The sequence below is a fragment of the Mus musculus genome, chromosome 12 (genome assembly GCF_000001635.26).
Source record: "Mus musculus strain C57BL/6J chromosome 12, GRCm38.p6 C57BL/6J".
NCBI lineage: Eukaryota > Metazoa > Chordata > Mammalia > Rodentia > Muridae > Mus > Mus musculus.
The window spans coordinates 81,320,440-81,334,003 of record NC_000078.6 but is presented as its reverse complement, the minus strand read 5'-3'; the positions used below and the strand labels follow the sequence as shown (position 1 = coordinate 81,334,003).

Sequence of the window (13,564 nt, the reverse complement as noted above, 5' to 3'; positions counted from 1 at the left end):
CAAGCCCCAAACCCTAGTTCTGATGCTGCATCAAAGGACCATCTCTGCCTTGGTCTCCAGGCCCAGAGTAAGCAGCAATTTGAAAGGCAGCCCCCTTTTATTTTTAGCTTTAAAAATCACCAAAGCCAACATAGCAGTGCTCACCCAAGCGTCTCTCACAAAGCTCTTGCTTGACTTGGGTTGAGAAAATGACAGGGTGAGTTCTGCACCAAGAAAGGGGGGGGGGGAATAAATGGGAGAGAAAAAGGAGTCGTCGTTGTCCCCCCCCCCCCACACACACACACACATTGCCAACCTCCATCCCCCTCGAGTCTTCCCCTAGGCCTGGGTGGACCTTGCCTGGGTAATCATTCCCTGCTATATTTAAAAACCACAATGTGTTTGGAGGGAACTTAATTTCGGGACTGCGGGCGGTGGCGTCTCCCGAGGACAAGAGGAAAGCCTGTGCCGAGCTTCTTGCCTGCTGCCGGGACTTCAGGACTACCAACTCCCGGGAATCCAGGTCAGGACTCCTTGCAGCTGCAGCCAGCTCCAATGCTCTAAGCTCCAGGCTCAACGGTTGGGTTGGTGGCTTCTTGGTAGGGCTTGCATCTGCATTCAATCTCCTGGGACTCTGCATGCTAGGTCCGTGCTTGGTGTCCCAGGCCCGCTGAGAAGCGCTGTGGAAAACTCCCCTCCGCTCCCGAGGCTAAATATGCGCGGCTTGTCATTCGGTGTAGCTGTCTCCCAGCTGATAGGGTGACGTCGAGTTTGGAGGCTTGGAGATTGGCTTTTTGATTTGGCTCCTTGCGGAGGCTTAATGGGCAAAGCTCTAGGCTCACCCAGAAACCAGCCCCTACGCTCGTCCCCTCTGAGCGCGGCGAGGCCGAGACGTCTCCGGTGGTGACAGTGGGCAAGGCTGAGCCGCGCGCTCCCAGCCCGGGGAAAGCCCGGGCGTCGCGGCAGCCAGCCCCCGCCGGGGTCCCTCCGAGCCGCCAGGGCGCGCCGCGCTGCTCTCCGTCCCACCCCTCCCATAGGGATCCCCAGGCGACCGCGGCCGGGACTCCGGGCCTTGCTTGGGCCACTCGGGCAGTCTCTGCTCCTTGGCTGGACGCCGCCGAGGGTCTGTACAACGCTCCCTGCGCCCTGGCCCCAGCGATCCTGCTCCAGATGCGCTGCCTGGTAGCCCCCTGACAGCTGCTAGCCCACAGCTCCGGGCGGCAGCCGCGGCGGACTGCCATGCCCTGGACGCCGCTGCAGCCGGCCCGCAGCCCGCGGGGGCGATGAGCCGCTGCGGCCCGTGAGGAGCTGGGCGGCGCGGGCATCGTGCACCTTCCTAGCCCGCCTCACTTGCCCATCGAGCTCTGGAGGCTGAGGGGAATCGGTGAGTAATGGGATGAGCCCACAATCCCCAAGCTCTGGAGGACCGCAGAGGCAGGGGACGCCTGCCAAGATCCCAAGCCTGATATTCTCCCGAGAGAGGGTCCCTGGTGAAGAATCATGATAAGTTATTTCTCAAGATCATTCGTATGCGCTGCCTTGCGGCGGGTTTAGTGCCAGAAAAGTGGGGGAGGGTGCCCGGGAAATATGTTGTATATGCGGTGTAGTGGGGGAAAATCTGGGAGGGTGTCTAAGCTAGAGTGCTGGGGGTGCTGCTAGAGATGCCTGTGAGCCATAGTACTGGAAACGTGTGTACAGTCCTGTTTTGGGTTTGATGACTTAGTGGCGGGGTAGCTCAATGAGGAAGCTTCATGGCGGTGCGTGTGTGTGTGTGTGTGTGTGTGTGTGTGTGTGTGTGTGTGTGTCGCGGGTGTCAGGGCGTGTGAGTTCTTGGAGCTGAGTGGCTAGGAGGGGGACCGCGTTATTCCCTAGGCGGACGCGCGCATGCGCGTGACACACACACACACACACACACACACACACACACGAACTCATGCGCGCACACGCATGCACGTACCCCAATCTCGGGACTCCATTGCTGCCTGCCCATAACTGCAGTCCCATTGTATCCCCTTCCCTCCAATCCCAGAGGGCTCTCCAGCCAAGAGCTACCTGGTGATCTGAGAAATCCAGGGCTGCCTGGAGAGCTGTGAAAAGTATATAACTAAGGTCCCCTCCTTTCTTCAACTCTCTCTCTCTCTCTCTCTCTCTCTCTCTCTCTCTCTCTCTCTCTCTCTCTCTCTCAGGCAGGAGCCCTCTTTTAAAGGCCAGGCTGCTTCTGCAAGCCCTGGCTGACCTGCCCTGAGGACCTGAGCCACACTGGGTCAGAGGATAAATAGGATTTGCTAGAGGGGTTTCAGGGAGGGAGGTAGTTTTTCTTTTTCATTCGTTGTGTTTTATTTTTAAAGGGGAAGGGGAGGGGATAGAACAAATGCCTTTAATGCAGTGCTGTAAATTTCCTCACTCACTGCTTGCCTCCTACCCTCTCCCTCTCTTTCTCTTTCTCTTTTGGCAATTAACAAACAAGCATCTGAATGTTTGGTGCTAAGGTTTCCCAGGCAGAAAGATTGAAATTGGGTGCAATTTATCAGAACTGTAGACTGCAGCTGGGCACCAGGTGCCCAGCTCCTGGGTGGTCAAGAAACTTCCAAAGGGGGAGGGCTGTGGATACACAATGGGAACACATTGGTCTTCTGGTGGGGTACCCAGAGGGAAGCCTGCAGGCCTCCAGCGACCTGGTGACTTGCAGCAGCTCCTGTGATTAATCTTTCACACCTGTTGTGCCCCATCCACTTGAGCTGTGCTCTTGTTTACCCCGGGTTTACAAATATAGTGGCCCTGCCATGCTCTTCCTGAAGTGGGGGGGATCGGTTCACTAATCCAGGGGCAGGTGACCTCCCGGAACGGGTCCTTCTCCCCACCTTCCCACCCTGCTGGCAGCCTCTGGCTGCTCATCTAACTTCAAGAGGAAGCTGCCTCTACAGTGAGGTCTTGCAGTGTTGCAAAAGAGGATGGTTAATGACCAGAGCTTTGGGTGACTGGATGGGGACTGGTCACCCTGGGTCTGCACTACATCACACAAGTCTCTTAAAATATATGAACTGTACTTGTGTGTGTGTGTGTGTGTGTGTGTGTGTGTGTGTGTGTGTGTGTGTGTAAGGAGCCTGAGCAGAGCCTGCATAACTGACACTTGATTGTAGAGATTCTTTCTTTACTTGAAGACCAGAAGGCCATGATGCAAGGCCCTCTCCATGGACTACTTATAGTTCTTCCCCCACCACCTCTAACATTCCTTACCCAAGAAAGCTTTCCATTCCTTCTCTGACCAGGCTAGATTTCCTTATTTCCTACATCCTTAATCTGAACCCACAACTTTGAAGTGATCTAAAATGGAACTGAATTTTACTGATGTGACTGAGCGATGGGGGGGGGGGGGTCGGTCGGGGAGGAGAAGCGCAGCTCTAGACAATGAGCTCCAGGAAGAGAAGAAAGAAGGTTTGCCTTCATCCACACTGTATCCCCAAGGCTTATCCTTGTGTCCCTAGCCAGCATAGAGTAGGCACTTGGACACTGTTTGGTTAAACTAATGGAATCAGAGGGATTTGTTACATCTTCCCCACCCGGGATGTCTTCTCCTCCCAGTAGGAGAAGGGAGAGAAGTTTTCTCGAATCAACTCTGATTTGTTGCTGTTGGCTTTGTTCTGTTTGTAAAATCAAGCCATGCCTGGCAGCAAATGTCTGTAATCTCACCAGGAGGATTATAAATTCAAAGCCTGTCTGGGCAATCTAGTGAGATCTCATCATTGACAACAACAACAACAACAACAACTGGTGTTTGGGGGAGGGGCAGAAAGCCAAGGGTGTGGCTCAATGGTGAAGCATCAGATTAGGGTGTTTATTTAATCTGTAGTACAAAAATAAAATCTTTTCACACTGGGCCCTTCCATGAGTTGACAGCCAGATTCACTTACCACAGCCCTCCTCTGTTCCTATACAGAACAGTTTGTGTGTGTGTGTGTGTGTGTGTGTGTGTGTGTGTGTGTGATCTCTGGTCACAATGATGGGTATTGCCCACAGGCATAGGTGGTACTGCTTCCCACCCTGCGTGGTACATCCATTGCCCACAATCAGGATTTGGAAGACATCACCGTCTTGATTTCTTTTCACATTACTAAGTTTGATAAGTAGAGAGGGGAAATTCTTCTCACTTGAGCCCCGTTGTTTTGCCTAGAGGGTGAAATATTTTCTCCAAAAGAGAGAGCCTTCAGTTCTCTCAGGGAGACATTTATTGAACAAGCAAGCTACCAGCAAGCACCTACTCTGCCAGACAAGAGCTAGGTACAGAAGCAAGCAAAATAAAATGGTTCCTTTCCTCATAAACATACATTCTAGCAACCACAACCAAGCAGTGTTTGGGCAATTACTGTATAAAGTGATTTCTGCCCCATGAGTGGCAATGGCAGATCAGTGGACGTAAATAGAAATGATCACCTCGCCTCCAGGTCTTGAGGCTCAGGGAACAGCTAAGCCAAAAAGGAAGGATGGGTTCAGGTTAGCTTTGCTGAAAGCTGGGAGAAGAGAAAGGGGTAGGGTCAAGCTGCAAGGGCTTGCACTTCATGCTGAGGAATTGCATGACATTTTTCCAGTGAGGCACTAGGAAGGTTTTAACTCCAGAAGTGAAGGATCAAATTGTTCTTTTATACAATATGCAGAAACTGGCAGAAACTGGAATGTAGAGCCAATGGGAAGTTTCTGTAGATCCCCAAGTGGGCTGGTGGAGAAAGGTGTTCCTCTCTCTGTTTTCATGTACAAACTTGACTGTTCTTGTACTTTTGGTTATGAGCCTAGTCCCTAGTGGCTCTCTCTAGCTCTACAATGTTCTTTCAAGGAAGACGATCCACTACTTTTCTTTAATTAGGTTGGTTTATGTTTGACAGTTCATATGTTCATGTGTCTTGAATAGACATTCTAAACCCAGCCCTGGGCAGAGAAGCCTCATAAGGAAGAAATGGCTGAGGAGGTGTAAGACATGCTTCTTGAGCACAGAACAAAACAAACCCAGAACTATGAGAAATGGGGAGGTCTTTGAGGATATAAAAGGAGAATGAGAAGGACTTACATTTATAGTAAATCTGTAGAGACCATGGAGCAAGGCTTCTAGATTTAAAAATTCACACGTGAATGAAGATAGATTTCTTTAAAGAACTGTATGGGGAGTGGAAAAATCAAATTGTAGGATCCTGGATACTTGGCTACTGTTCATAGAATCACACCTACTAAGAAAAAACTACTTCATTTCATCCTTGACGGATTATGGAACAGGCCAAGCAGATACTTGCCACTTGGATTTACAAGTAAGGTGGTCCTGGGTGCACAAAAGTGCTAGGTCATATAAGGACTGGATCCAGAAGTAGGGCTAGAAGCTAATTCTACCCTGGCTTCCAGAAGGTCCTTTCTAAATCCCTTGATTGGAGACAGCCTCAGTGTCCTGTAGAAAGGAGAAGACTGTGATGCAGTCAGCGCTCCTTCTCTGCATCGAACCTGTTCCACTCAGCTCCTCTTTCAACCCTGTCACTACTCTCAGGACCAGGAAACACCCCCCACCCCCATCTCTTTCCCTGAGAGCAGCCACTCTCTCCCTAGCCTAGACTCCTTCTCTTATCTGGAATATCTTGCTCCTTTAACACAGAATCCTGCCTCTCCACAAACCCCTCTCTAAACAGAGTACTGCCTGTCCCCTTTCCCCTCCCCACCATCCTCTTGCCTTACCTTTATTAAATGATTGAAACAGCATGATCATTATTCTATTTCCTTGTCTCCCAATTGATCATCACTTCCCACCTTTCTCAACCTTCTACTCTAGGACCTCTCACCCTCCAAATTATAGAGAACATTGTCTCTCTCACCCCATACTCACCTCCAACAGATAGCGTTGACCGTTAGCTCATTAGAAGTGTCCTTGCTGGACTCCTGGTAGGTAGAGCTCTCCTATGGTCTCTCATCCACTACTGCTCAAAGAATCTGCCTCTTCCCAGTTTTCCTTTTCTCCATCATTTCTGGGCAGTCTGCCCTTGGTGGCCAGGATATTCCTAGAGCCTGTGCCTTTAGTTCCCTGTACCTATGCCTAATTACCAGCTCCTTGTGCATTGCCTACAACAGGATGTCCATCGGTTTTAGGAATTGAATATACTCAATGAAGCTTAGCTGATCGTCCTCGCTATGCAGTCCCTAGTTGCCTTCTATTGTAAAACTTTAGTGCTTTCTCAAAATGACTGGCAGTGTTCTAGGCCCCCACATGCTCCAACCATCCTGTTTCAACCTCAACACTTCTTTCCCCCTAGGGCGTGGAACACATTAAAATCTATGTAAAATATTAAGAATCTGGTACAAGCACAGTGCTTTGGGGGCCTTCCATAAGCTCTGCCCACATTACCTACATTACCAGACTCCTTCCATAAGCTCCGCCCACATTACCTACATCACCATACTCCTTGGAAGAACCACCTTGTGCCTGTACCTTTTTGCTCCTCAGAAGGAACTAAGGGGCAGGAGTGGGGGTGAACTTAAAGGGAATCATGAAGGGATGTAAGACCACGAGCACAGCTTCAAAGACAGCAAATAGAAGTTGTTCCTTGTGAAAGGGAGGCCACACACCACTAGAGTTGACTGTATGAGCGAAGCCCCCAACTATAGCTCAGAGAGATGACTCTGACTGTTTGTCAGACTCCATTTGTTTCACATCTAGTCAATGATATGATTGAATTCCATATTTCAACAGCTTAAATCTTCAGCTAATTGAAATGGCATTAAGATGAATCAAGCTTTGGGAGAATAGTCTAAAACTTATGTAAAGGACTGTGTTTTCCAGCCTCCCTGTGCCACTCAGCCACGAGTCAGAGGATGTCAGCACTCTCTCCATGAGTAACATCAACACTAGGGTCAGGAGGTGGACTCTCTGAAACAGCCAGGGGCAGGAAGGAAAGCAACATCTGCTCTAGACTGTGCTATATTTCTCACACATCTATTTTCTATCCCAATAACCTTCCAGTTCAGGGATGCCTTTTTCTCGGCCCTTCCTCATCTGATGTACTCCTTCAGGCCTGGTGCAAGGAGACTTATGTAGTCAGAGGAGGAAGGTCTAGTTTCGGTTCCATACTTACTGGTGTAGAAAAATTGGCAGTAGACTGAACGCAGTCGACTGTGTTCTTCATCTGTGTGATCACCCTCACAAGAAAGCTAAAACAAGATCATTCAAGGGAGGAAGCCTTTGTAAACTCTTGGCACATCAACTGGCTAGAACTTTGTTGAATAAATGATGCAGTATAAATATTGGTTGTCATTATCACATCCTCTAGAAGGAAGTGCAGGAGAGAGGGCTAGAGTTCAGAAGGGGAACTGTGTTGATTTGGACTTAGATTATGCTCCAAAACCACGTGATTCTATTGGTTCTCCTAGTGTTTTTGGAGGAGCATCGGCTATCCCCTCTCAATGTACATGGTTTCTGAATCACTTAGTACTATAATCATTCATTCATTCATCCAATAAATACTTAGTGAGCCCTCCTTATGCCAGACTGATGCACTGTGGTGAATGGAGAGGGCACATTCCTTGCCCAAATAGAATTTTTATTCCTTAATAAGCCAACCAACAAATGGACAAAACCAACAATGTGTTCAGAAACTGATACGTGCAATGAAAGATATGAAATGTGATATGATATGATATGATATGATATGATAGTCCAGGAGAAGGACTACCTTCAGATAGGATGAACGGGGAGATCCTGGCAAGGAAGGTGGCATCTGAAACATGAATGAAGTGAAAGAAGTGACCTATGTGGATATATCCACAGTTAGATCCATAGTTAGCTTTTAAAGAAACATTAGATCACCTTATCTTACTGGAGTTTAAATTATATCAACAGGCGGTAAAGTCAGAAAATTCATAGTTAGAAGAGGAAAGAGTTTCCAGAACAGCAGGGATGCAAGGAAGTGCATGAGCTCTGCAGTAGATATTTTTAAAAGACATTTATGGTTGGTTTTGGTAGCAGTAGACTATATTCCCAGCATCAGGAGTCTAAAACAAGATAGGAAGTCCAAGGCCAGTGTGGGCTAAACAGGAAGACTCTGTCTCAGAAAAACAAAAAAATCACCTTATTTTGTGGGAAGCAGATTATAAGGGATGGGACAAGATTGGCAGCTGTCTTTCTGTTGCAGTAGGCAAAGCAAAGTATGTAATTCTCACTGGATAGAGGTTAGACCAGAGTGTGACACATGGTAATTCTCACTGGATTGAAGTTAGACCAGAGTGTGACACATGTTTGTACCCAGTATATCAGAGAACACATGCAGGCAGCATGATCTTCAAAGAATCTTCAAGTTTGATGGGCACACAATGAATACTCAACAGATACCAAAACCACTACCACCTACTACCCATGAATCAATAACCAGAATAAATCTTTCTTGTACTCAGACTTGGCTTTGAGTTAATCTTAACATTTTGTATTTAAAAAAAAAAATTCCTCCTAGCACTACTTCCTAGGAGGGATATATTCCATGGATTTAGTTCCTTCTGTATGAACGACATTCTTATTTTTGACAGACAGTGGATGCCCAACCCCACCCCTTCTCTGATGTTTCCAAGAAATTTTTTTAAGTCCCTGGACCTTTTGCTTGAATTTAGATACTGATCTTGTGTAAACTTCTGTTAGCTCCTTGGGGATGGAGTCAGGCAATCTCCTATCAGTGTGCCTCCAAGGCTTATCATATCTGGGTTATTGAATCAACCAACAGCCCTTCACCTCTTTTAGACTGAGGAGAACACTTGTGCCTTGGTTCAGTTCCAAGGACTTCCTGCCTTCTTCCTGGAGAGCTGAGAACTCCTGCTGGTCTTATTTGTCCAGTGTTCCATAAAGTCCTAAGTTCAGCAGGCATATGACTTGGATGCCTTTGTGCCGATCCCTCCAGCTTCTGTTTCTTTGAGCCTGGATCTCTGAGCCAGAAGAAGCATTGCTTGACCCGTGTTGATGGAGAAGATGTTGATGTGACGAGCTTCCTGCTTCATTCCTTTCTTTCCCTGTCACCTTTTTGGCACTGTTCTCTAGCTTAGACTGATTCTACTTAGGTTGCTCTGAAACCTATGTCTTCCTCAGCATCTGGTTCTCCTCCCTCTCCTGACTAGTGCCGAGAAAGTCTAAACTGGCCTCTGCTTCCAGTAGGCCCTGGTTTTGCCCATCTATAGAGTTGTCCATGCTACTACCACTGCAGAATGCTTGTCTAAAAGAAAACACTAATCCTATCTCTCTTCTCATTAAAAAACTTGCCACCTATATTGCTTCTCATATTCTCCAAGGGGATGCCCAAGTTTTTTGGCCAGGCGTTCAAGGATTCCAGAGATACCCCACCTACTTCCATGGCTGTTTTCATATTGTCTGCTTTTCTCTAAAGGCACAGTGCTTATTCAAGCTTCCACACCTTCCTTCTAGCATGGGCGTCCCGCTACCCATGTTGACAGTACACTGGCTTTCATCTAGCTGTCTCCCATTCCGTTTTCAAGTCATAGATACAATGTTAGCTGGATCATGGAACTGGTCCCGGTGATCCCATGTCATTCTAACCCTTCCTTCTTCAAACTTTCTTGACACAGGATTGTATGTACTCCCAAGTGTAGTACTTGCTTTGTCCTACTTATTCAGTTTTCTGTCACTTTGCTCCAACGCAATGTGTGCTTCTCAAGGAGGACTATATTTTTGTTCATATTTCTCAAATCTGGAAATCTTTGCTCACAGAATCCCTGACAGATGGTTCTCCAACCTCCAGCTGAACATTGCCAAGGATTGGGGAAATCATTGGATATGATTCTTACTAAGTTTTTTGCACATCCATTCAATAAATCTATACTAAGCATCTACTATATGCTAGACACTAATTTAGGCAACGTGGATACAGTAATCTCATATAAAAATCCCTAAGCTCTCTTAGAACTTACTCTTTTTTTTGTTGTTTTTTAGTTTGTGGGTGGGGAAAAATAAATTTAGAACAAAGGTTTAATTTTCTCACAATAAGCCAACCCCTATCACACCACTAAGCTGCATACAAGGACGAGTTTGTGAGTGAACGTGTAGACCAAAAGATCCCAGAATTAAGAGATGGTCTGTGTTTTTATCTCTGAAAGGAGATGTAACTAGAAATACATTTTGCTGTAAACAAATGAGCAGCACCCCTTTCCTATGAAGATAAGAGAACTCTATTTTTATCTATCTTCAGTAAAATGTATGAAATGGCAAGTTTAGAGAGAGCAGCAAAAGGAAAATCCTTTTGTAGATGGAGAATAACTGTCCTTGTCAAAGCAGGAAAGCAAATAGGAGGTCATGAAGGTCAGATGCTTGCCTACTATACAGCAAGACTTTATTGTAAATACTTGTAGATCAACTCATGATGCAATAGAAGTCCTCCTGGTCCAAGAAAATCCTTAATGGTTGAAATCATTGTGATACATATATTTTTCTTTCTTAAAATTTTCTTAGGAAAATCTTTTGAAACACACTTCTTCTAGTTTCCTTTCTTAAGACTCTCAGACTTAGCAGTATCTCAAAGATCAATGAAGGAACTTTATAAAAATACAAAAATCTAGGCTCTACTTCTAAGAAGCCTAAACGTGGAGCTGAGGTTGAATCTATATTTCTACACTTTTCAGATCTCAAAAGATATTTTGATGTACGGACATCTCTAGAATGTAGAATCACTTAAATCGTGGTCTGCAGTTGTGGGAGGACTGTGTGAAGATGTAGATTCATTAACAGGAAAGCAGACTTAACCTAAGCAAAGCCCCCCACCCGGGTCTCTGGACTGTTCTTGGCACTGGCGGTGCCCCAGATTATCTGGATTTTATGAGTTTAATAAATTATAGTGTATCTTTGAATTATGGAATCTTATAGTGACAAAGGTTGTCAAAGTTCAACATTGTAGCCCAGAGTGGTAGATTTTCACTGAGAACAGGATGGATGGATTGCACATACACACATGTAGTCAAAACACTCAAACATACAAAAAAATAAACAAACAAAACCACCCACTTTAAAAAAAAGTTAAACGACAAAATCCTCTCTGAGTTGAATTGCAATTCCTCATTTTAGAAAAGTGCAGGCATTGTGCCCATACACAGTTTATCTCACTACAGTGTAGACACGCGTCTGTTCTAACCAGGTGGTTTTCTTTTTCTTTTTCTTTTTTTTCTTTTTGTTTTTTTGAGACAGGGTTTATCTGTATAGCCCTGGGTGTCCTGGAACTCACTTGGTAGACCAGGCTGGCCTCGAACTCAGAAATCCGCCTGCCTCTGCCTCCCCAGTGCTGGGATTAAAGGCATGCGCCACCACGCCCGGCTAAATATGTTCTTAATAGATGCATGGGATCATTGTTTTATTGTCCCTTTCAAGTTCATGAATCATACGTAGTATGAGGAGACAGAAGCTCTGCTCTGTCCATAGACTTTCTTTTCTTGTGTGTGGCATCTCCTGGAAGATTGTCTGCAGGTTTCCAATATCATCAAATAGTTCAGGTGCCATTAAAGTGTTAGAAGGTCAAGAGAAGGTGAAAGATGACATTCATATGACCGGAGAAGGAAAAAGTATGGACTATTGCTCCCTGTGTTGCTGTGAGGTTATCCACATTATTTTAAAGCTCTATTGTACTTCAGCCATCCCCCCATGTTTCCACCATGGACCCAGGTCCCCAACATCAATGACGTTCCAGGGCCTGGTTATAATCAATTATACTTATCTTTGTTTATCTCCATCCTTCATCAGAAGATAAAGTCTATAAGGCTTGATGTGAATTATATTCATTAATGGCTGTATCCCAGTCACTAGCACAGTGTCTGAGCCTAAATCAACAAAGAACAGTTTCTTACAAAATGGACTCAATCCAACAGGCTTTTGGTAAATCCAGACTGAAGACTGTCCTTGACCTTGTCTTGGCCTTCTCTTCCAACCACCATCTCTTGGCTTAGTCTTTATATTCTGCCTTCTCTTCTCTAAACTCCAATCCTGGCTCTTCCACTGCTGTGGGCTGATCTCACTTAAATGTGTACCTTCCCAATGATCAAAGCATCTTTGAGTTAAATAACTATAAAAGCTGTCAAACCCAACCTGAGCTTTATAGATGATTCAGGTATTACCCCGAGAGTACCATGGACTTTCCAGGGTCTCCCGTTCACTGGAACACAACTAGGAACAAACCTTGCATTCTGCTTTCAGATCCAAGGTTTTCTATTGCTCCCAGCTGCCTAGAGGCATGCAGAACCTCCAGGCTTGTGGGGGAAGCCTCTGCATCCAGAAGGACTCATTTTGTTCTATTTGGGTTCTTGCTCAAAAGGATCCCCAAAGCTGGGGCCCAACATCATGGGTTCCAGAAGCAGACTTATAAAATTCAGATGCCTACATTTCTCTTTAGTAATTGTGGTCTTGGTCAAATTACTTAGTCTTTCTGAGCTCTAATGTGCCATCTGCAAAATGGATCTGATAAAGCCTTCTTTCGTAGGAAGACTAGGAGACCTAATAATGCAGGAAAAGCACTGAGTATCATGTTTGCCTCCATGGACCCAGGTCCTCCTGTGTCAGCCAGGCCATCGAAGCTCTTTAGCTTATCTCATACTCTTTAGACAGAGTAGGGAGTTGAGTGGCTGCATTTCTCAGAGTGTCTTGCTTAGAGGCAAGGACTCTACACAAATACCACCCCTCCCCCAAGGTGGGAAGAGGAAACACAGGAAGCTTTGCAATGTGTCTGTGCCAGATGTCATGTGAGAGCAAGTGCAGGCTGGCTGCATCTATAACTTTAATGTAAATTGGCTGTGAGGCCTGTGCAGGGGCCCAGATTTAGAAGCCAAGCAGAGCAGAATGACTCTACAGAGGCTGGTGACAGGCACTAAGCCCTGTTCCCATTGGAGAAAGTGGAGGGCGTAGCAGGAGGGAGAATTGTTCAGTCTGGCCTAGTGGCATTGTTTTATTAATGATCTGGATGTGCAGAGGAACAGTGATTTTAATTAAATTTGCCACTGATATGAAAAGATGTCAGGAGCCACTCTTGAGGACACAGACACGTTGCAGAAGGCCCTGGAGGTTGTGGGGCAGCACATTAGGAGAATAAGCCGGGAAACAGACAGGAGGTCATGGGCTGAGCCAGGTCATGCATTCTGCTGAGAGAGCCGAGTGGGAGCAGAGAGTCACTCTGGGTTGAATAGACCATAGTTTCTTTTTCATCTGTAACTGCTCTGTCCCGTGAGGTATAGTGAACGACTCTTCTACAGCCATCGTAAGGTTTGGGGGAAATGGATTTTTTTTTTTGAAATATAAATGAGACCATGTCGTTCTCCTGTTTAAAACCCCACCGTTGGTTTTCCTTGTCTTAGGATAAAATCCCCTTTTTTCAGCTTACTGTAGAAACACCGTGGGGAAAGTACTTTCTCCTGCCATTGGCTGCTTCTGGCTCCTCTTCCCCACATTGTGTTCCTTGTAATCCAAGGCACATGGCTGTCTCCCTCAAGCCTCTGTGTCTTTGCCTAGACCTTTCTCTTTAACTGGCCTTTCTCTTCCTTCCTTCTTTCTTTTCTTCTCTCTCTCTCTCTTTTTTAAAGCTCACTCATGCTT

At 46.1% G+C, this 13,564-nt stretch overlaps 1 protein-coding gene across 5 annotated transcripts in view; it reads left to right on the top strand.

The window, feature by feature from the left end:
- The first annotated feature begins 271 nt into the window (after positions 1-271).
- The window catches only part of Slc8a3 (solute carrier family 8 (sodium/calcium exchanger), member 3), a 135,818-nt gene continuing 122,525 nt past the window's right edge, over positions 272-13,564 (top strand). For 2 of the 5 annotated variants that reach the window (XM_030246528.1, XM_006515411.4), the window contains exon 1: positions 615-1,363. The gene's annotated coding sequence lies outside the window, so the exon portion shown is untranslated. Of the gene's footprint in view, positions 503-614; positions 1,364-13,564 lie in introns of those variants that run through there. The other 3 variants (NM_001167920.1, NM_080440.3, XM_006515412.4) reach the window with 2 other exon arrangements.